Genomic DNA, 24740 nt, shown 5'->3' on the forward strand with positions numbered 1-24740 from the left:
CGTATGGAGTCATAGTCGCCGGGGCTTGTCCGATCGCGGATGCCGGCTGTGGGCCGTTGTTCCGTCGGTGCCCGATCACTCTTTGTCAGAATGCCTCGTCCAAACAAGACGGCGGTAGACGATGAGGCCAGTGGCGTAGTTGTAGGGTGGCCAATTGAGCTCATCAGAGTAGTATACTGTTGAATGTCTAAGCCCATATACAAGAAATAAATTGATTCGTTCGGTTAACTCTCCTCGTACGTGTACTGTTGTATGCTAGTCAGTCTGGATGCGAGTGTTGTAAAGAAGAGCGGATGCGAGTGTTAATGTGGGTGTTTCTGTCACACACAAGTGGCCACAAGTCTGGTGTGAATTTACTGTTTTGGTATGTGCAAAGATTACTCTCATATTGAAAAACAAGTAACCAGAGGTTGAAACAAAGTAACGAGCGTAGAAAGTAAATAACATAAAAGTAAAGTTATTTTTTTTGCGAGTGTATAAAAGTAAAGCTATAAAAGTAAACTATCGGTTTGTCTATAGTAGGAAGTTAGGCGTTGGGAAACTCGGATTATGGTGAAAATTAGATGTGCCTGTGCATCGGTAATACTAAGTACATATTTACATTAGATGTGCATATGCATCGGCAATACTAATTACATATTTACATTAGATGTGCATGTGCATCGGTAATACTAATTACATATTTATGTGGTTAATTATACTCTTCGATTATATGTTCGGTAGGTAGGTCACCCTTGAATAGTTGAACTCCCCCATGCATGGATGTTCTCCTCTATTGTCCCGCGTCAACGCTATCATATGCATGATCATTTTAGCAATTAAGGTTGTAAGACCAGACCAATGCTTTCATGTGTCGTGGATTCTAGTTATCCTCATATTGTCTTTGCTACTTGTAGATACGAACACCCAGTGGTGTAACTGTAGAGCGGGCAAGTGGTCCATTGAGCATCATGTAAATCGACCCAATACTTCACTGTACCTGTAAAAAAAAAATATACTTCACTATAGTTGTAAACAAAACTAGTAGGCTGCTCATGCTGAAAATGAAATACTGCACGATTTGATCGCTAGCTCCCTTGTTTCCTTCATACATTCTATAGATGTTGTTGTCTTCACTGTCTATGGGTGTCTGTACATGATGACTAAGTCCAATTATTCCAGGTATAACCATACTCATAGAAATTCCAGTTTAATCCATACGCAATTGTAATTTGTTCATCACGCAATGTTATCTTTATTTGAAGAGATGCCGCTAGCGAAACTATGATCAAATCCATTCATCCCTATTGCTTTGAACCTCCATCATTGTACTTTATTTATTTATTTTTATAATCTAAACCTTTATTTCTTTTGTGGCAATCAACACTTTCAAACACAAGTTGCATTAATCCTTGCAACTAGCAAGGCTAGTAAGACTGACAATTTTACTAGTTTTGTTTGGGGCCGAGGCAACTTCTGTATTTGCATGTGTAGGTAGTGATCATTGGCTGCAATTCAAAGCTCCTACGGGTTCCATAAACCTTAAGGTCATTCACTTGATGAAAATTGATACTTGCTACAACCATCTGCACTTGGGGGCCCAACACCTTCCTACGTTAAAGGAAGCACGAGGTGGCGGCTAGCAACGTGTGCACAAGGCAGGCCGAGCCATCGAGGCAGGAACACCACCGACTTCTCATCTCTCTAATTCAAAGTATGTTTTCCATCTTCTTCAATTTAAAGTATGATTTTTCCTTCAAGGTTTGATTTAATTGTGAGTGTGAAAAATCAAAATTGATAAATTCAGACAATTGATTAATGATTACTGTGATTTCATTCGGACTCACAATTAGTAACTTAAACTTTTTAGTTGAGGAATTGTTGCAAAATTAATCATATTGATATGTTCTTTCGATAAATTATATACTAGTGGGAAGTAACGAAGTTAGGCGAAATCTGTCAGGGGAGAGCCAAAGACATAATATGAGTTGTAAAATTACACTTATCAGTATGTTCTTTTAATATATACTAGTATGAAGTGTTGGAGCTAGTTGAAATTTGTTGGAGGTGGGGGTGAGGACAAAGGCTATTTTTTTCCATCTAAGCCCTCTCATGAATAAATTTTTCATAAGTTGGTTCAAATGGGGGGAGGGGGGCATTGCCCCCCTTAGCTAAATAGCCCACCCCTATGTTGGTATGTTGTATTCATGATGTAAATACTTTTTATATCGATTGGACCACCCTAATCCAAAATCCCGGCCACGCCACTAGACGAGGCAATGATGAACATTACCCATGATGGAGGAGGTTGCAAAGACGAACAAGTGGAGGACTCCCAACCAAAGATAGACATAGGTGAAGAAAATCCATAGAGCACTGTCCACCGAGTGCCGACCCAAAGAAGAAGAGGGGACATAATTTTTCCCCCAAATGAGGATTAATTGTTGTGTGAGACGCGGTTGGCTACTAGTATTGATCCATTTCATAACATGGAGCAAAGGGGCGTGACATTTTTGCAAAACATGCATAATTGGTTTCATGAACAAAAGCACTATGGCCCCCACCGCACGGATTAATTGTTATGTCAGAAGCTGCACCCTTATCCTTAGGATTTGCAACAAGGGGAGGGGGTCCCATTGATGTTCATCTCGCTCTAGGTCAGTTAAGCCACAAGAATGGAGCACGAGGCTTTGATACCAATTGAAAGGATCGAGATGGACCTAGAGGGGGGGGGGGGTGAATAAGTATTACAAATTTTAATTGTCACCTAGCAATTTTTAGGCAATAATGTGAAATATGAAAGTGAGCCTAACAATTGCTAAGGTGATGCTAGTACTAAGCAAGGTGAGTAAATACAACAAGTATTTAGATAGGCAAGTGCTACCTCTTTTAGCACTGCGTTGGTTTTCCCCGAAGAGGAAGGGATGATGCAGTAAAGTAGCGTAAGTATTTCCCTCAGTTTTTGAGAACCAAGGTATCAATCCAGTAGGAGGCTACGCGCGAGTCCCTCGTACCCGCACAAAACAAATAAATCCTCGCAACCAACGCAAATAGGGGTTGTCAATCCCTATAAGGCCACTTACGAGAGTGAGATCTGATAGATATGATAAGATAATATTTTTGGTATTTTTATGATAAAGATGCAAAGTAAAATAAAGATAAAATAAATAACAAAGTAGTAGGAGATTGATATGATAAAGATAGACCCAGGGCCATAGGTTTCACTTGTGGCTTCTCTCGAGAGCATAAGTATTCTACGATGGGTGAACAAATTACTGTTGAGCAATTGACAGAATTGAGCATAGTTATGAGAATATCTAGGTATGATCATGTATATAGGCATCACGTACGAGACAAGTAGATCGACTCCTGCATGCATCTACTACTATTACTCCACTCATCGACCGCTATCCAGCATGCATCTAGAGTATTAAGTTAAAAACAGAGTAACGCCTTAAGCAAGATGACATGATGCAGAGGGATAGACTCATGCAATATGAAGAAAACCCCATCTTGTTATCCTCGATGGAAACAATACAATAGGTGCCTTGCTGCCCTTACTGTCACCGGGAAAGGACACCGCAAGATTGAACCCAAAGCTAAGCACTTCTCCCATTGCAATAAAGATCAATCTAGTAGGCCAAACCAAACTGATAATTCGAAGAGACTTGCAAAGATAACCAATCATACATAAAAGAATTCAGAGAAGATTCAAATATTATTCGTAGATAGACTTGATCATAAACCCACAATTCATCGGTCTCAACAAACACACCGCAAAAAGAAGATTACATCGAATAGATCTCCACAAGAGAGGGGGAGAACTTTGTATTGAGATCCAAAAAGAGAGAAGAAGCCATCAAGCTACTAACTATGGACCCATAGGTCTGAGGTAAACTACTCACACTTCATCGGAGGGATAGGGTGTTGATGTAGAAGCCCTCCGTGATCGATGCCCCCTCCAGCGGAGCTCCGGAACAGGCCCCAAGATGGGATCTCGTGGATACAGAAAGTTGCGGTGGTGGAATTAGGTTTTTGGCTCCTGCCTCGATCATTTGGGGGTACATGGGTATATATAGGAGGAAGAAGTACGTCGGTGGAGCAACAGGGGGCCCACGAGGGTGGAGGGCGTGCCTGGGGGGGGGGGGGTAGGCGCGCCCCCTACCTCGTGGCCTCCTGTTACGTGTCTTGACATAGGGTCCAAGTCTCCTGAGTTGTATTCGGTGAGAAAATCACGTTCCCGAAGGTTTCATTCCGTTTGGACTCCGTTTGATATTCCTTTCCTTCGAAACCCTAAAACAGGCAAAAAACAGCAATTCTGGGCTGGGCCTCCGGTTAATAGGTTAGTCCCAAAAATAATATAAAAGTGGATAATAAAGCCCAATAATGTCCAAAATAGTAGATAATATAGCATGGAGCAATCAAAAATTATAGATACTTTGGAGACGTATCAAGTATCCCCAAGCTTAATTCCTGCTCGTCCTCGAGTAGGTAAATGATAAAAACAGAATTTTTGATGCGGAGTGCTACTTGACATAATTTTAATATAATTCTTCTTAATTATGGTATGAATATTCAGATCCGAAAGATTCAAGACAAAAGTTCATATTGACATAAAAATGATAATACTTCAAGCATACTAACTAAGCAATTATGTCTTCTCAAAATAACATGGCCAAAGAAAGTTCATCCCTACAAAATCATATGGTTTAGTCATGTTTCATTCGTCACACAAGAATGCTATCATCATGCACAACCCCGATGACAAGCCAAGCAATTGTTTCATACTTTAGTAATCTCAAACCTATAAACTCTCACGCAATATATGAGCGCGAGCCATGGACATAGCACTATAGGTGGAATAGAATATAATGAGGGGGGGGGGGTTATGTGGAGAATACAAAAAAGGAGAAAGTCTCACATCAACGAGGCTAATCAATGGGCCATGGAGATGCCCACCAATTGATGTTAATGCAAGGAGTAGGGATTGCCATGCAACGGATGCACTAGAGCTATAAATGTATGAAAGCTCAACAAAAAAAACTAAGTGGGTGTGCATCCAACTTGCTTGCTCACGAAGACCTAGGGCACTTGAGGAGGCTTGTTGGAATATACAAGCCAAGTTCTATAATGAAAATTCCCACTAGTATATGAAAGTGACAAAACAAGAGACTCTCTATCATGGTGCTACTTTGAAGCACAAGTGTGGCAAAGGATAGTAACATTGTCCCTTCTCTCTTTTTCTCTCATTTATATTTTTTTTCTTTTCCTTTTTTTCTTTTTCTCTTTTTTGGGCCTTCTTTTTTATGGCCTTTCTATTTTTTATTCCTCACTTGGGACAATGCTCTAGAAAATGATGATCATCACACTTCCATTTATTTACAACTCAATGATTACAACTCGATACTAGAACAAAAGATGACTCTATATGAATGCCTCCGGTGGTGTACCGAGATATACAATGAATCAACAGCGACATGTATAAAAAATTATGAACGGTGGCTTTGCCACAAATACGATGTCAACTACATGATCATGCAAAGCAATATGAAAATAATGAATGTGTCATGATGAACGGAATGGTGGAAAGTTGCATGACAATATATCTCGGAATGGCTATGGAAATGCCATAATAGGTAGGTATGGTGGCTGTTTTGAGGAAGATATAAGGAGGTTTATGTGTGAAAGAGCGTATCATATCACGGGGTTTGGATGCACCAGCGAAGTTTGCGCTAACTCTCAATGTGAGAAAGGGCAATGCACGGTACCGAAGAGGCTAGCAAGGATGGAAGGGTGAGAGTGCGTATAATCCATGGACTCAACATTAGTCATAAAGAACTCACATACTTATTGCAAAAATCTACAAGTCATCAAAAACCTCGGTACTACGCGCATGCTCCTAGGGGGATAGATTGGTAGGAAAAGACCATCGCTCGTCCCCGACCGCCACTCATATGGAAGACAATCAAATAACACCTCATGTTTCAAATTTGTTGCATAATGTTTACCATACGTGCATGCTACGGGACTTGCAAACCTCAACACAAGTATTTCTCAATTTCACAACTACTCAACTAGCATGACTTTGATATTATTACCTCCATATCTCAAAACAATCATCAAGCATCAGACTTCTCTTAGTATTCAACACACTCATAAGAAAGTTTTATTATTAATCTTGCATACCAAGCATATTAGGATTTTAAGAAAATTACCATGCGATTAAGACTCTCAAAATAATCTAAGTGAAGCATGATAGATCAATAGTTTCTATAAAAAAATCCACCACCGTGCTCTAAAAGATATAAGTGAAGCACTAGAGCAAAATTATATAACTCAAAAGATATAAGCGAAGCACATAGAGTATTCTAACAAATTCCAAATCATGTATGGCTCTCTCAAAAGGTGTGTACAGCAAGGATGATTGTGGTAAATTAAAAAGCAAAGACTCAAATCATACAAGACGCTCCAAGCAAAACACATATCATGTGGCGAATAAAAATATAGCTCCAAGTAAAGTTACCGATAGAAGTAGACGAAAGAGGGGATGCCTTCCGGGGCATCCCCAAGCTTTGGCTTTTAGGTGTCCTTAGATTATCTTGGGGGTGCCATGGGCATACCCAAGCTTAGACTCTTGCCACTCCTTGTTCCATAATCCATCAAATCTTTACCCAAAACTTGAAAACTTCACAACACAAAACTTAAAGTAGAAAATCTCGTGAGCTCCGTTAGCGAAAGAAAATAAAAGATCACTTCAAGGTACTGTAATGAACTCATTATTTATTTATATTGGTGTTATACCTACTGTATTCCAACTTATCTATGGTTTATAAAATATTTTACTAGCCATAGATTCATCAAAATAAGCAAACAACACAAGAAAAACAGAATCTGTCAAAAACAGAACAGTCTGTAGTAATCTGTAGCTAGCGCAAGATCTGGAACCCCCAAAATTCTAAAATAAATTGCTGGACGTGAGTAATTTATCTATTAATCATATTCAAAAATAATTAACTAAATATCACTTTCTAAATAAAAATGACAGCAGTTCTCGTGAGCGCTAAAGTTTCTGTTTTTTACAGCAAGTTCAACAAGACTTTCCTCAAGTCTTCCCAACGGTTTTACGTGGCACAAACACTAATTAAACACAAAAAAACAACCAAAACAGAGGCTAAATAATTTATTTATTAAATAACAGCAAGTAAAAATATTGGGTTGACTCCCAACTAGCGCTTTTCTTTAAATCCTTAAAGCTAGGCATTGATAATTTTAATGATGCTCACATGAAAGACAAGAATTGAAGCACAAAGAGAGCATCATAAAACACGTGACAAACACATCTAAGTCTAACATAATTCCTATGCATAGGCATCTTATAGGAAAACAAATTATCAAGGCAAGCGAAAACTAGCATATGCAAGGAAGCGGAAAGAAACAATAGCAATCTCAACATAACGAGAGGTAATTTAGTAACATGAAAATTTCTACCACCATATTTTCCTCTCTCATAATAATTACATGTAGGATCATAAGCAAATTCAACAAAATAGCTATCACATAAAATATTTTCAACACGATTCACATGCATGCAAAGTTGACACTCTTCCAAAATAGTGGGATTAACATTAACTAAAGTCATGACCTCTCCAAACCCACTTTTATCAAAAACTTCATAAGATTGAACATTCTCCAAATATGTGGGATCTAAAGTTGACACTCTTCCAAACCCACTTTCAATAATATTGCAAACACTATTATCAATCTCATATTCATCATGGGGCTTAAATAAATTTTCAAGATCAAAAGAAGAATCACCCCAATCATGATCATTACAACAAGTAGTAGACATAGCAAAACTAGCATCCCCAAGCTTAGGATTTTGCATATTATTAGCACAATTGACATCAATAGAATTTATAGTAAAATCATTGCAATCATGCTTTTTATTCAAAGATCTATCGTGAATCACTCCATAAAGTACTTCATCACAATTTTCAGATTCACGAATTTCTAGCAAAACTTCATAAAGATAGTCTAGTGCACAAAACTCACTACCAATTGGTTCATCATAATTGGTTCTCTTAAAAAGATTAGCAAGTGGATGAGGATCCATAGATATTAGGTTCTCTGTTTAGTAATAAATAGACAACTATTCCAACCATATGAGCAAACAAGAAACGGGCAAACGAGGCAAATAGAAAAAGAGAGGGAGGATAGAGAGAGAGAGGGCGAATAAAACGGCAAGGGTGAAGTGGGGGAGAGGAAAACGAGAGGCAAATGACAAATAATGTAATGCGGGAGATAAGGGTATGTGATGAGTACTTGGTATGTTGACTTTTGCGTAGGCCTCCCCGGCAACGGCGCCAGAAATCCTTCTTGCTACCTCTTTTAGCACTGCGTTGGTTTTCCCCGAAGAGGAAGGGATGATGCAGTAAAGTAGCGTAAGTATTTCCCTTAGTTTTTGAGAACCAAGGTATCAATCTAGTAGGAGGCTACGCGCGAGTCCCTCGTACCTGCACAAAACAAATAAATCCTCGCAACCAACGCAAATAGGGGTTGTCAATCCCTATAAGGCCACTTACGAGAGTGAGATCTGATAGATATGATAAGATAATATTTTTTGGTATTTTTATGATAAAGATGCAAAGTAAAATAAAGATAAAATAAATAACAAAGTAGTAGGAGATTGATATGATAAAGATAGACCCGGGGGCCATAGGTTTCAGTTGTGGCTTATCTCGAGAGCATAAGTATTCTACAGTGGGTGAACAAATTATTGTTGAGCAATTGACAGAATTGAGCATAGTTATGAGAATATCTAGGTATGATCATGTATATAGGCACCACGTCCGAGACAAGTAGACCGACTCCTGCCTGCATCTACTACTATTACTCCACTCATCGACCACTATCCAGCATGCATCTAGAGTATTAAGTTAAAAACAGAGTAACGCCTTAAGCAAGATGACATGATGTAGAGGGATAGACTCATGCAATATGAAGAAAACCCCATCTTGTTATCCTCGATGGCAACAATACAATTCGTGCCTTGTTTCCCTTACTGTCACCGGGAAAGGACACCGCAAGATTGAACCCAAAGCTAAGCACTTCTCCCATTGCAAGAAAGATCAATCTAGTAGGCCAAACCAAACTGATAATTCGAAGAGACTTGCAAAGATAACCAATCATACATAAAATAATTCAGAGAAGATTCAAATATTGTTCGTAGATAGACTTGATCATAAACCCACAATTCATCGGTCTCAACAAACACACCGCAAAAAGAAGATTACATCGAATAGATCTCCACAAGAGAGGGGGAGAACTTTGTATTGAGATCCAAAAAGAGAGAAGAAGCCATCAAGCTACTAACTATGGACCCGTAGGTCTGAGGTAAACTACTCACACTTCATCAGAGGGCTAGGGTGTTGATGTAGAAGCCCTCCGTGATCGATGCCCCCTCCGGCGGAGCTCCGGAACAGGCCCCAAGATGGGATCTCGTGGATACAGAAAGTTGCGGCGGTGGAATTAGGTTTTTGGCTCCTGCCTCGATCGTTTGGGGGTACGTGGGTATATATAGGAGGAAGAAGTACGCCGGTGGAGCAACAGGGGGCCCACGAGGGTGGAGGGCGCGCCTGGGGGGGGGGGGGGTAGGCGCACCCCTACCTCGTGGCCTCCTGTTACGTGTCTTGACGTAGGGTCCAAGTCTCCTGAGTTGTATTCGGTGAGAAAATCACGTTCCCGAAGGTTTCATTCCGTTTGGACTCCGTTTGATATTACTTTCCTTCAAAACCCTAAAACAGGCAAATAACAACAATTCTGGGCTGGGCCTTCAGTTAATAGGTTAGTCCCTGAGGGAGTCTTGGATTAGGGGGTCTTCGGACAGCCGAACTATATTCTTTGGCCGGACTGTTGGACTATGAAGATACAAGATTGAAGACTTCGTCTCGTGTCCGGATGGGACTCTACTTGGCGTGGAAGGAAAGCTAGGCAGTACGGATATGGATATCTCCTCCTTTGTAACCAACCTTGTGTAACCCTAACCCTCTCCGGTGTCTATATAAACCGGAGGGTTTTAGTCTGTAGGACACAATAACATACAATCATACCATAGGCTAGCTTCTAGGGTTTAGCCTCTCTGATCTCGTGGTAGATCTACTCTTGTACTACCCATATCATCAATATTAATCAAGTAGGACGTAGGGTTTACCTCCATCAAGAGGGCCCGAACCTGGGTAAAACGTCGTGTTCCCTGCCTTCTGTTACCATCCACCTTAGACGCATAGTTCGGGACCCCCTACCCAAGATCCGCCAGTTTTGACACCGACATTGGTGCTTTCATTGAGAGTTCCTCTGTGTCGTCGCTGTTAGGCTTGATGGCTCCTACTATCATCGATAGCGATGAAGTCCAGGGTGAGACTTTTCTCCCCGGACAGATCTTTGTGTTCGGCGGCTTCGCACTGCGGGCCAACTCGCTTGGCCATCTGGAGCAGATCGAAAGTTACGCCCCTGACCACCAGGTCAGGTCTGGAAGCTTAAACTACACGGCCGATATCCGCGGAGACTTGATCTTCGACGGATTCGAGCCCCTGCCTTGTGTGTCACGCGGTCACGATGAGTACGATTTAGCTCTGCCATCAGACAGTGTTCAAGAAATCACGCCGGCAGCCGCTCCGACCCTTAATTCGGAGCCAGTTACGCCTCCCATGGACGGGTGGATAGACCCCGCCACAGAGGCCGCACCCCCAACGGCGATCGAGCCGAATATCGATCTTACCCTTCACGAGAGTCATGTTGTAAAACTGCCGGATACTTCTCCGGCCACGGACTCCGAACCGCCTGCGCCCGTTCCTATTGAATCCGGTTGGTCGCCGATCATGGAGTTTACCTCCGCGGATATCTTTCAGCGCTCGCCCTTCGGCGACATACTGAATTCATTAAAGTCTTTCTCCTTATCAGGAGAGTCCTGGCCGAAATATGTCCGGCGGGATTGGGATGCGGATGACGAAGAAATTCGCCGCCCACCCACCACCCACTTAGTAGCCACTGTCGATGACTTAACCGACATGCTCGACTCTGACTCCGAAGACATCCACGGTATGGACGACGATGCAGGAGACAAACAGGAACCACTACCCACAGGGCACTGGACGCCCACTTCATCACATGGCGTATATATGGTGGACACACCAAAAGAAGACGACGACGAGGAACGGAAGGACACAACGAAGGGTTGTCCCCTCAAGAAGCAGTCAAAGCGGCGACGTAAGCGCCGCTCCAAATCCCGTCTTGGCAGAAACAATGATCATATAGACCTGGCGTTAGAGCAGGGTGAACCATCGCCGGACCACGGCAACACGGAAAATCAAACCGAACAACCCGACTCTGTCAAAGATAATAGTCCGGACGACATCACACCGGAAAGACACCCGGAGCAACAGAATGCCCATCAAAGGCTCGTTGCCACCGCGAGGAGTCTAAAAAAGCAGAAGCAAAGGCTCAAGGCTGCGCAAGACACACTCATAATTAGATGGAGTAAAGTGCTCAACACAGCAGCGAAGTACGACGGTAATCACCCCACCAAGAGCTACCCGAAGCGGAAGTTGCTACCCGAATTCGATGAGGAGGCCTTAGATCCCCCGCAACCAAAGATTAAAACGGCCATCTGGCCGGATAGACAACCTCACGGCCAACATAGAGCGGCAAACAACGCTGCACGTAAGCTAATACGCGATCCACGTGAGGGCTCGCATCAAAAGGATGGCGCAGCCAGATCCATCTATGGACCACGCAAGCGCGCTCCAGCATATGATGCAACACAACAAACATCCGAACAACGCGGTACACCCAGCTACAGGGGTGCCACACGACCCCTATGTTTCACCGACGAGGTGTTGGACCATGAATTTTCAGAGGGGTTCAAACCCGTAAACATAGAGGCATACGACGGAACAACAGACCCAGGGGTCTGGATTGAGGACTATATCCTCCATATCCATATGGCTCGAGGAGATGATCTCCACGCCATTAAGTATTTACCCCTCAAACTCAAAGGGCCAGCTCGGCACTGGCTTAAAAGCCTCCCCGAAAGCTCCATTGGAAGCTGGGAAGAGCTCAAAGACGCTTTTCGAGCAAATTTTCAAGGGACTTATGTCCGACCTCCGGACGCAGACGATTTGAGTCATATAACTCAACAGCCCGGAGAGTCAGCCCGAAAGCTTTGGAACATGTTTCTTACTAAAAAGAACCAAATAGTCGACTGTCCGGACGCCGAAGCCTTGGCAGCTTTTAAGCATAGCGTCCGCGACGAATGGCTTGCTAGACACCTCAGCCAAGAAAAGCCGAGAACAATGGCAGCATTAACAAGCCTCATGACCCGCTTTTGCGCGGGTGAGGACAGCTGGCTAGCCAGATGCAGCACCAGCGACCCAAGTACATCCGAAGTTAGAGATGGAAATGGGAAATCACGACGCAGCAAAAATAATACGTGTCAGAATAAAGAAGACAGCCCGAAGAGCACGGCAGTAAACGCCGGATTCAGAAGCTCTCGGCCAGGTCAGCAAAAGCCGCCCTCTAAAGGCAGCAGAGACGAACTGTCCAGCTTAAACAAAATTCTGGACCAAATATGTCAGATCCATAGCACCCCTGGTAAACCCGCTAACCATACCCACAGAGAATGTTGGGTCTTCAAGCAATCCGGCAAGCTCAACACCGTAAACAAGGGGGAGAATACACCAAGCGAAGACGAGGATGAGCCTCTCAAGCAAGATGTTGGGGATCGTAGCAGAAATTTAAAATTTTCTACGCATCACCAAGATCAATCTATGGAGTAATCTAGCAACGAGGGGAAGGAGAGTGCATCTACATACCCTTGTAGATCGCTAAGCGGAAGCATTGCAAGAACGCGTGAAAGATCGTCGATGTCGCCTAGAGGGGGGAGGGTGAATAGGCGTTTTAAAATAATTACGGTTTAGGCTTTAACAAATGCGGAATAAACCTAGCGGTTAATTTGTCAAGCACAGAACCTAAAACAACTAGGCTCACATATGTGCACCAACAACTTATGCTAAGCAAGATAAGCAACTATGTGATAGCAAGATATATGACAAGAAACAATATGGCTATCACAAAGTAAAGTGCATAAATGAAGGGGCTCGGGTAAGAGATAACCGAGGCACGCGGAGACGACGATGTATCCCGAAGTTCACACCCTTGCGGATGCTAATCTCCGTTTGGAGCGGTGTGGAGGCACAATGCTCCCCAAGAAGCCACTAGGGCCACCGTAATCTCCTCACGCCCTCGCACAATGCAAGATGCCGTGATTCCACTAAGGGACCCTTGAGGGCGGTCACCGAACCCGTACAAATGGCAACCCTTGGGGGCGGTCACCAAACCCGTACACTTTGGTAACCCTTGGGGGCGGTCACCGGTACCCGTCAAATTGCTCGGGGCGATCTCCACAACCTAATTGGAGACCCCGACGCTTGCCCGAAGCTTTACACCACAAGGATTGAGCTCCGAACAACACCAACCATCTAGGGCGCCAAGGCACCCAAGAGGAACAAGCTCTAGGGTGCCCAAACACCCAAGAGTAATAAGCTTCTCAAACTTCACTTCCACGTAGCACCGTGGAGAACTCAAACCGATGCACCAAATGCAATGGCAAGGGCACACGGAGTGCCCAAGTCCTTCTCTCTCAAATCCCACCGAAGCAACTAATGCTAGGGAGGAAAATGAGAGGAAGAACAAGAAGGAGAACACCAAGAACTCCAAGATCTAGATCCAAGGGGTTCCCCTCACATAGAGAAGAAAGTGATTGGTGGAAATGTGGATCTAGATCTCCTCTCTCTTTTCCCTCAAAAACTAGCAAGAATCCATGGAGGGATCGAGAGTTAGCAAGCTCGAAGAAGGTCAACAATGGGGGAAGAACACGAGCTCAAAGGATGAGGTTCAATGGGGAAGAAGACCCCCTTTTATAGGAGGGGGAAAATCCAACCGTTATGTGCTCAGCCCGCACACGAGCGGTACTACCGCTTAGGCGGAAGAAACAGGGAAAAGGAGCAACAAAACATGAACCTTGGGGCGGTAGTACCGTAGGAGACAGCGGTACTACCGCTGGGTTAGGCGGTACTACCGCACCCTTCGGCGGTACTGCCGCGCAGAACGAAGGGTAAAGGGAAAGAGGGAATCGGGCGGTACTACCGCGGAGGAAGGGCGGTACCGCCGCTAAGGAGCGGTACTGCCGCAGTGAGGTACCGCACAATCCGACACAGAAAAAGACCCCTCGAATCGACGCGGCAGGGACCTGGTAAGCCAACGGTAGTACTGCTGCGTAGTCACCGCCGGTACTACCGCTGCGGAGCGGTACTGCCGCTTGTGACTCCTCAGCGGTACTACCGCTGGGTACCATGGTACTACCGCTGGGACCCTGACAAAAACCACACTCAAGAAAACCAGAACTGCCATAACTTCTGCATATGAGCTCCCAATTGAGCAAACTCAAGCTTGTTGGAAACAAGACGACGAGTAGCATCAGAAGAGGCAGGGGAGGTATGCCTAACAAAAAGAGGAGTGAAACCTCCAACCGAGAAGAACCGGCAAAACCTCCAACATCGAAAACATCATAGAAGATGCATGTGAACTCCGTTTTCGATGAACTCAAGCTTGTCATCAAGATGACCATAAGCTCTAAGACTCACAAAGAGAACCAAACAAGAACCAATAAAGATGATGCAAGGATGCAATGGTTTGAGCTCTCTACTAATGATACGATCAAGCTACCAACTTGAGAGCCCCCCTTGATAGTACGACAAACGATCCTATAACCCGGTCTCCAAACTACCACCATGAGACCGGTAAAATAGAAAACCTATCAAGAGCAAACCTTTGCCTTGCACATGGTCCACTTGAGCTAGATGATGACGATCTTGACTCCCTCAAGTTGGACCACCTTTCTTGATTGTGTTGGCTCGATGAAGACTAGTTGATTGCTCCCCTATACTCCACTATGGGTGAGCCTTTCTTCCGCACATCTTCACAAGTCCATTGTCACCACAATGGACGGCAAGCTTCAAGCATTTGATCTCTTCATGATGCTCCACTTGAACTTGCACCGCAACCTTTCTTGATTGTGTTGAGTCGATGAAGACTAGTTGATTGCTCCCCCATACTCTACTATGGGCGAGCTACTCTTCCGCACATCTTCACAGGTCCATTGTCACCACAAAGGACAACAAGCTTCAAGCATTTGATCTCTTCGTGGTGCTCCACTTGAACTTGCACACCGCAACCTAACCCCACAAAGAACCCTCACGAAGACCATGGGTTAGTACACAAAGCGTAATTGACAATGCTTACTATACCATGGGATCACTTGATCCCTCTCGGTACATCTTCTACGCTTTGTGGGTTGATCATCTTAATTCACTCTTTAACTTAGTCTTGATCAACCTCTCACAAGACCAATCTTTAGGTAATTCCTTGAATAGCACCTTGGTCGACACAAACTCTCCTTGAAACCAACACATGTACTTCAAGAAAAGCCTATGGACAAAACCTTCAAATATAACTCAAGGCAACCATTAGTCCATAGAGATTGTCATCAATTACCAAAACCAAACATGGGGGCACCGCATGTTCTTTCAATCTCCCCATTTTGGTAATTGATGACAATCACTTTCAAGAATGCAATGCAACAACCAATAATGCATGCGTACGAGATGCAAATGCTTAGGAACAAAACCAAAGCAAGGAGAAAACTCTAAAGACTTCTCCACAAAACTCTCCGAAACCTCTACAAAACTCTCTGAAACTTCTCCCCCATTGGCATCGATTGCCAAAATGGGCGAAAAGCTTAGAAAGCCAATATAGATTGAGTTCCTCCATAAGTTGTGTATTTCTCAACAAGAGAGTGGAAAGCAATACACATATCCAATGGTAATACTCAGAGGAAGACCAACTATATTGAGGCACCAAGATTGCTAAAGGAAAGATATGCCACAAGGACATAACAAAGAGATACACAAGCAATCAAGCAATCAAAAGATACCAATTGAAGCAAGCAATCAACGGATATCAATTGAACCAACTAGACCAGAGATCCTTCGAGCCACAAGAATAAAAGATATTATGATAAGAGCAAAGAAGTGTTCTAAAGAAACTAGAGAAGCTCCCCATGATTTGTGCACACATAAGAATATTTGTGTTTGGATACAAAGTGCACAAAGTAGGATCATAGCTCCCCCAAAATCAATAGAAACTTACAACAAGTGCAAGTGAGCATATAGGAAACTAAGCCTAGTACTTGCAACAAACACATGGTTGAGCAACAAGTAAAAGAGGCAACTTAAGAATGGGCTCAACCAAAATGATGTGTGTGAGTCAAGGCAATGCACTTGAGAAGACTAATGTACGAATGAGCATTAAGAATCAATAAAGTCTTGAAAGAATGAGGCACACGGTGTAAGGCCTATCATTCCCACACACAACTAACAAATGGCTTCACAAGCTTACTAATAAGCATATAAAGAACCTATGCTTGTGACAACCCGTGGTGAAGATAGAAGATGAAAGCCTCATCAAGACGAGGGATACCAATTAAGATGGCAAAAGCCTCGTAAAGATAAGCATGAGGAAAGTAATCTTCACCACACAAGAGTGCATCAAGATGCAACGAGATAAGACACGCACTCAAGGCAAAAGCTTTCACGGAGCCAGCAAATAAATAACATAAGAAAGACAAGGTGGACATGAAAGAAAGGATATCAACTAGATATGCAACTTTTCTCAAGTGTATAAGATTCTAGGTAGACGAACTCATGATGATATATATATCTACAAAGAAGGATGTACACCCGAAATAGTTGCAATACGAGGAACAAGATATCCACAAGGAAATCATAAATATACTGATAAGATATTTGCTCGAAAGCATAGCACATAGCTAGATAAGGTCTTATTGTATATAAATGAATTCCAACTACACAACCATCAAAGACATCGCAACTAGCAACATGAGATCATTGTTGGGATGCTTTGAGAAAGAAAACAAGTATCACAAGAAAGAATGGATAACATGCCATGATACAACCTACACAAGGTTGATGTAAGAAATGTGTGCATGAAGTATATGAAGATACTTGTTACCGAGATAACATTGGAAGGATGTAGTAGATACCATGGGATCACTTGATCCCTCTCGGTACATCTTCTACGCTTTGTGGGTTGATCATCTTGATTCACTCTTTAACTTAGTATTGATCAACCTCTCACAAGACCAATCTTTAGGTAATTCCTTGAATAGCACCTTGGTCAACACAAACTCTCCTTGAAACCAACACATGTACTCCAAGAAAAGCCTATGGACAAAACCTTCAAATATAACTCAAGGCAACCATTAGTCCATAGAGATTGTCATCAATTACCAAAACCAAACATGGGGGCACCGCATGTTCTTTCAACGCGGATGAAGGAGTCGTACTCGCAGCGATTCAGATCGCGGTTGATTCCGATCTAAGCGCCGAACCACGGCGCCTCCGCGTTCAACACACGTGCAGCCCGGTGACGTCTCCCACGCCTTGATCCAGCAAGGGGAGAAGGAGAGGTTGGGAAGACTCCGTCCAGCAGCAGCACGACGGCGTGGTGGTGGTGGAGGAGCGCGGAACTCCAGCAGGGCTTCGCCAAGCACTACGAGAGACGAGGAGGGAGAGAGGTAGGGCTGGGCCAAGAGGGAGAGGATCTCGTGTGTCTTGCAGCCCCCAATACCTCAAGTATATATAGGGGAAGGGGAGGGGCTGCAGCCCCATCTAGGGTTCCCTCCCTAGGGGTGGCGGCAGCCCCCAAACCCATCTAGGGTTGCGGCCAAGGGGGGAGAGAGGGGGCGCACCTAGGGTGGGCTTTAAAGCCCATCTGGACCTAGGGTTTGCCCCCTCCCACTCTCCCTTGCGCCTTGGGCCTTGGTGGGGGGGGCGCACCAGCCCACCTGGGGCTGGTCCCCTCCCACACCTGGCCCACACAGCCTTCTAGGGCTGGTGGACCCCCGGGACCCTCCCGGTGGTCCCGGTACGTTACGATAGCACCCGAAACTTTTCCGGTGACCATAACGGGACTTCCCATATATAAATCTTTACCTCCGGACCATTCTGGAACTCCTCGTGACGTCCGGGATCTCATCCGGGACTCCGAACAACATTCGGTAACCACGTACATACTTTCCCTATAACCCTAGCGTCATCGAACCTTAAGTGTGTAGACTCTACGGGCTCGGGAGTCATGCAGACATGGCCGAGACAACTCTCCGGTCAATAACCAACAGCGGGATCTGGATACCCATGTTGGTTCCCACATGCTCCACGATGATCTCATCGGATGAACCACGATGTCAAGGATTCAATCAATCCCGTATACAATTCCCTTTGTCTATCGGTACGATACTTGCCCGAGATTCGATCGTCGGTATCCCGATACCTTATTCAATCTCGTTACCGGCAAGTCTCTTTACTCGTTCTGTAACACATCATCCCGTGATCAACTCCTTGATCACATTGTGCACATTATGATGATGTCCTACCGAGTGGGCCCAGAGATACCTCTCCGTTTACACGGAGTGACAAATCCCAGTCTCGGTTCGTGCCAACCCAACAGACACTTTCAGAGATACCCGTAGTGCACCTTTATAGCCACCCAGTTACGTTGTGACGTTTGGCACACCCAAAGCACTCCTACGGTATCCGGGAGTTGCACAATCTCATGGTCTAAGGAAATGATACTTGACATTAGAAAAGCTTTAGCATACGAACTACACAATCTTGTGCTAGGCTTAGGATTGGGTCTTGTCCATCACATCATTCTCCTAATGATGTGATCCCGTTATCAACGACATCCAATGTCCATGGTCAGGAAACCGTAACCATCTATTGATCAACAAGCTAGTCAACTAGAGGCTTACTAGGGACATGGTGTTGTCTATGTATCCACACATGTATCTGAGTTTCCTATTAATACAATTCTAGCATGGATAATAAATGATTATCATGAACAATGAAATACAATATAATGATAACTAATTTATTATTGCCTCTAGGGCATATTTCCAACAGTCTCCCACTTGCACTAGAGTCAATAATCTAGTTCACATCGCCATGTGATTAACACTGACAGGTCACATCGCCATGTGACCAACATCCAAGAGTCTACCAGACTCAATGATCTAGTTCACATCACTATGTGATAAACACTCAAAGAGTTCTGGGTTTGATCATGTTATGCTTGTGAGAGAGGTTGTAATCAACGGGTCTTGCCATATTCAGATCCCTATGTATTTCGCAAAACTTTATATCGTTTATGCTGCTGCCACGTTCCACTTGGAGCTATTCCAAATTGTTGCTCCATTATACGTATCCGGTATCTCTACTCAGAGCTATCCGAATAGGTGTTAACCTTGCATCGACGTAACTCTTTATGTCGAACTCTTTATCACCTCCATAACCGAGAAACATTTCCTTATTCCTCTAAGGATAATTTTGACTGCTATCTGGTGATCCACTCCTAGATCACCTTTGTACCCTCTTGCCAGACATGTGGCAAGGTACACATCAGGTGCGGTACTCAGCATGGCATACCGTATAGAGCCTATGACAAAAGCATAGGGGACGACCTTTGTCCTTCCCCTTTCTTCCGCCGTGGTCAATCTTCGAGTCTTACTCAACTTCACACCTTACAACTCAGGTAAGAACCCCTTCTTTGACTGATCTATTTTTAACTCCTTCAAAAACATGTCAAGGTGTGCGTTCTTTGAAAGTATCATCAGGCGTTTTGATCTATCTCTATAGATCTTGATACCCAATATGTAAGCAGCTTTATCCAGGTCTTCCTTTGAAAAACACTCTTCAAACAACCGTTTATGCTTTCCAGAAATTCTACATTATTTCGAATCAACAATATGTCATCCACATATACTTATCAGAAATGTTGTAGTGCTCCCACTCACTTTCTTGTAAATACAAGTTTCTAGCAAACATTGTATAAACCTAAAAGCTTTGATCACTCCATCAAAGCATATATTCTGACTCCGAGATGCTTGCTCTAGTCCATGAAGGATCGCTGGAGCCAGCATACCTTTTAGCATCCTTAGGATCGACAAAACTTTGATTGTATCACATACAACTCTTTCTTACGAAAACTGGTAAGAAAACTCGTTTTGACATCCATCTGTCAGATTTCATAATCAAAAAATACAGCTAAAGCATCGCTACGGGTGAGAAATTCTCATCGTAGTCAACTCCTTGAACTTGTGAAAAGACTCTTTCCCACAAGTCGAGCTTCATAGACGGTAACATTACCGCCCACGTCCGTCTTCTTCTTAAAGATCCATTTATCTCAATGGCTTGCCGATCATCGGGCAAGTCCACCAAAGTCCATACTTTGTTCTGATACATGGATCCTATCTCGGATTTCATGGATTCTAACCATTTGTCGGAATACAGGCCCACCATCGCTTCTCCATAGCTCGTAGGTTCATTGTTGTCTAACAACATGATATCTAAGACAGGATTACCGTACCACTCAGGAGTAGTACATATCCTTGTAGACCTATGAGGTTCGATAGCAACTTGATCCGAAGCTTCGTGATCACTATCATTAACTTCCTCTTCAACATATGTAGGCGCCACAGAAAACATCTTTCTGTGTTGCATCACTCTCTGGTTGAAATAAAGGTTCGACAACCTCATCAAGTTCTATCGTCCTCCCACTCAATTCTTTCGAGAGAAACTCCTTCTCGAGAAAGGAACCGTTCTTAGCGACAAACAATTTGCCCTCGGATCTGAGATAGAAGGTGTACCCAACTGTCACCTTTGGGTATCCTATGAAGATGTGTTTGTCCGCTTTGGGTTCGAGTTTCTCCGGCTGAAGCCTTAAGCATCGCAGCCCCAGACATTAAGAAATGACAACTTTGGTTTCTTGCCAAAGCAATGTTCACACAACGTCGTCTCAACGGACTTAGATGGTGTCTTATCTAAAGTGAATGTAGTTGTCTCTAACGCATAACCTCGAAATGAAAACGGTAGATCGGTAAGAGACATCACAGATCGCACCATATCTCATAAGGTTCGATTACGACGTCCGGACACACCATTACCCTCTGGTGTTCCAGGTGGCTTCAACTGCGAAACAATTCCACAATGTCTTAAGTGATGGCCAAACTCATAACTCAGAAATTCTCATCGATCAGATCGTAGGAATTTGATCTTCTTGTTATGATGGTTCTTAACTTCACTCTGAAATCGCTTGAACTTTTCAAACGTCTCAGACTTGTGCTTCATTAAGTAAATATACCTATATCTAGTCAAATCGTCAGTGAAGATGAGAAAATAGCGATATCCACCGCACACTTCAATTCTCATTGGATCACACGCATCAGCATATATGATTTCCAACAAGTCACTTGCCCGTTTTATTTTACCTGAAAACGGGGTCTTAGTCATCCTGCCGATGAGGCATGGCTCGCATGTGTCAAGCGATTCAAAATCAAGTGACTCCAAACATCCATCGACATGGAGTTTCTTCATGCATCTTACGCCAATATGACCTAAGCGGCAGTGCCACAAGAAAGTGGTACTATCTACATCTTTTGGCGTGAACATGTGTATTACTACGACCGAGATTCACTGAACCATTCACATAGGGTGCATGACCATGGAAGGTATTATTCATGTAAACAGAATAACCATTATTCTCTAACTTAAATGAATAACCGTATTGCAATGAACATGATCTAATAATATTCATGCTCAATGTAGACACCTGATAACATTTATCTAGGTTCAATACTAATCCCGAAGGCAGATGGAGCGTGCGATGGTGATCTCATCAACTTTGGAAACACTTCCAACACACATCGTCAGCTCGCCCTTAGCCAGTCTCCGTTTAGTCCGTAGCTTTTGCTTCAAGTCACCAATAATAGCAACTGAACCGGTATCCAATACCCAGGTGCTACCAGGAGTACTAGTGAGGTACACATTAATAACACGTATATACTTTGTTGAAGTTGCCAGCCTTCTTATCTACCATGCATTTGGGGTAATTCCGCTACCAGTGACTATTCCCCGTACAATAGAAGCACTTAGTCTCGGGTTTGGGTTCAACCTTGGGTTCTTTCACCGGAGCGGCAACTCGTTTGCCATCCATGAAGTTTCCCTTCTAGCCCTTGCCCTTCTTGAAACCAGTGGTCTTGTTAAACCATCAACACTTGATGCTCCTTCTTGATTTCTACCTTTTGCGGTCTTAAGCACCGCGAATAGCTCCGGGATTAAATCCATCCCTTGCATGTCATAGTTCATCACGAAGATCTAGTAGCTTAGTGATAGTGGCTAGAGAACTCTATCAATCACTATCTTATCTGAAAGTTTAACTCCCACTTGATTTAAGTGATTGTAGCACCCAGACATTCTGAGCACACGCTCACTAGCTGAGCTATTCTCCTCCATCTTGTTGGCAAAAGACCTTGTCAGAGGTCTCATACCTCTCAACACGGGCATGAGCCTGAAATCCCAATTTCAGCTCTTGGAACATCTCATATGTCTTATGGCGTTCAAAACGTCATTGGAATCCCGATTCTAAGCCGTAAAGTATGGTGCACTAAACTATCAAGTAGTCATCAGGATGTGTCTGTCAGGTGTTCACAACATCCACAGACGACGTTGTAGGGGTTTGCACATCGAGCGGTGCATCAAAGACGTAAGCCTTCTGTGTAGCAGTGAGGACACTCCTCGGACTACGGACCTAGTCCACATCATTGCTTACAATATCTTTCAACTTAATCTTTCTCTAGGAGCATATTGAAACAGGGAGCTACAACGTGAGCTATTTATCTACAACATATTTGCAAAGACAATTTAGACTATGTTCATGATAATTGAGTTCATCTAATCAAATTATTTAATGAACTCCCACTCAGATAGACATCCCTCTAGTCATCTAAGTGAAAGATGATCCGAATGGACTAGGCCATGTCCGATCATCACGTGAGACGGACTAGTCATCAATGGTGAACATCTCATGTTGATCGTATCTTCTATATGACTCATGTTCGACCTTTCGGTCTTCTGTGTTCCGAGGCCATGTCTATACATGCTAGGCTCGTCAAGTCAACCTAAGTGTTTCGCATGTGTCCCGAGGCCATGTCTGTACATGCTAGGCTCGTCAACACCCGTTGTATTCGAACGTTAGAATCTATCACACCCGATCATCATGTGGTGCTTCGAAACAACGAACCTTCGCAATGGTGCACAGTTAGGGGGAACACTTTTCTTGAAATTTTAGTGAGGGATCATCTTATTTAAGCTACCGTCGTTCTAAGCAAATAAGATGTAAAACATGATAAACATCACATGCAATCAAATAGTGACATGATATGGCCAATATCATTTGCTCCTTTTGATCTCCATCTTCGGGGCTCCATGATCATCGTTGTCACGGGCATGACACCATGATCTCCGTCATCATGTCTTCTTGAAGTTGTCTCGTCATCTATTACTTCTACTACTATGGCTAACGCTTTAGCAATAAAGTAAAGTAACTACATGACGTTTATGTTGACACGCAGGTCATAAATAAATTAAGACAACTCATATGGCTCCTGCCGGTTGTCATACTCATCGACATGCAAGTCGTGATTCCTATTACAAGAACATGACCAATCTCATACATCACATATATCATTCATCACATCCTTTTGGCCATATCACATCACACGGCACATGCTGCAAAAACAAGTTAGACGTCCTCTAATTGTTGTTGCAAGTTTTTACGTGGCTGCTATAGGTTTCTAGCAAGAACGTTTCTTACGTACACCAAAACCACAACGTGATATGCCAATTTCTATTTACCTTTCATAAGGACCCTTTTCATCGAATCCGATCCGACTAAAGTGGGAGAGACAGACACCCGCTAGCCACCTTATGCAACTAGTGCATGTCAATCGGTGGAACCTGTCTCACGTAAGAGTACATGTAAGGTTGGTCCGGGCCGCTTCATCCCACGATGCCGCCGAATCAGGATAAGACTAGTAACGGCAAGCAAATTGACAAAATCGACGCCCACAACAACTTGTGTTCTACTCGTGCATAGAAACTACGCATAGACCTAGCTCATGATGCCACTGTTGGGGATCGTGGCAGAAATTTAAAATTTTCTACACATCACCAAGATCAATCTATGGAGTAATCTAGCAACGAGGGGAAGGAGAGTGCATCTACATACCCTTGTAGATCTCTAAGCGGAAGCGTTGCAAGAACGCGGATGAAGGAGTCGTACTCGCAACGATTTAGATCGCGGTTGATTCTGATCTAAGCGTCGAACCACGGCGCCTCCGCATTCAACACACGTGCAGCCCGGTGACGTCTCCCACGCCTTGATCCAGCAAGGGGAGAAGGAGAGGTTGGGAAGACTCTGTCCAGCAGCAGCACGACGGCGTGGTGTGAAGGAAATATGCCCTAGAGGCAATAATAAAGTTATTATTTATTTCCTTATATCATGATAAATGTTTATTATTCATGCTAGAATTGTATTAACCGGAAACATAATACATGTGTGAATACATAGACAAACAAAGTGTCACTAGTATGCCTCTACTTGACTAGCTCGTTAATCAAAGATGGTTATGTTTCCAAACCATGGACAATGAGTTATTTGATTAACGGGATCACATCATTAAGTGAATGATCTGATTGACATGACCCATTCCATTAGCTTAGCACCCGATC

Source organism: Triticum urartu, chromosome 2A (genome assembly GCF_056163025.1).
Source record: "Triticum urartu cultivar PI428250 chromosome 2A, HENAU_Tu73, whole genome shotgun sequence".
NCBI classification, from domain to species: domain Eukaryota; kingdom Viridiplantae; phylum Streptophyta; class Magnoliopsida; order Poales; family Poaceae; genus Triticum; species Triticum urartu.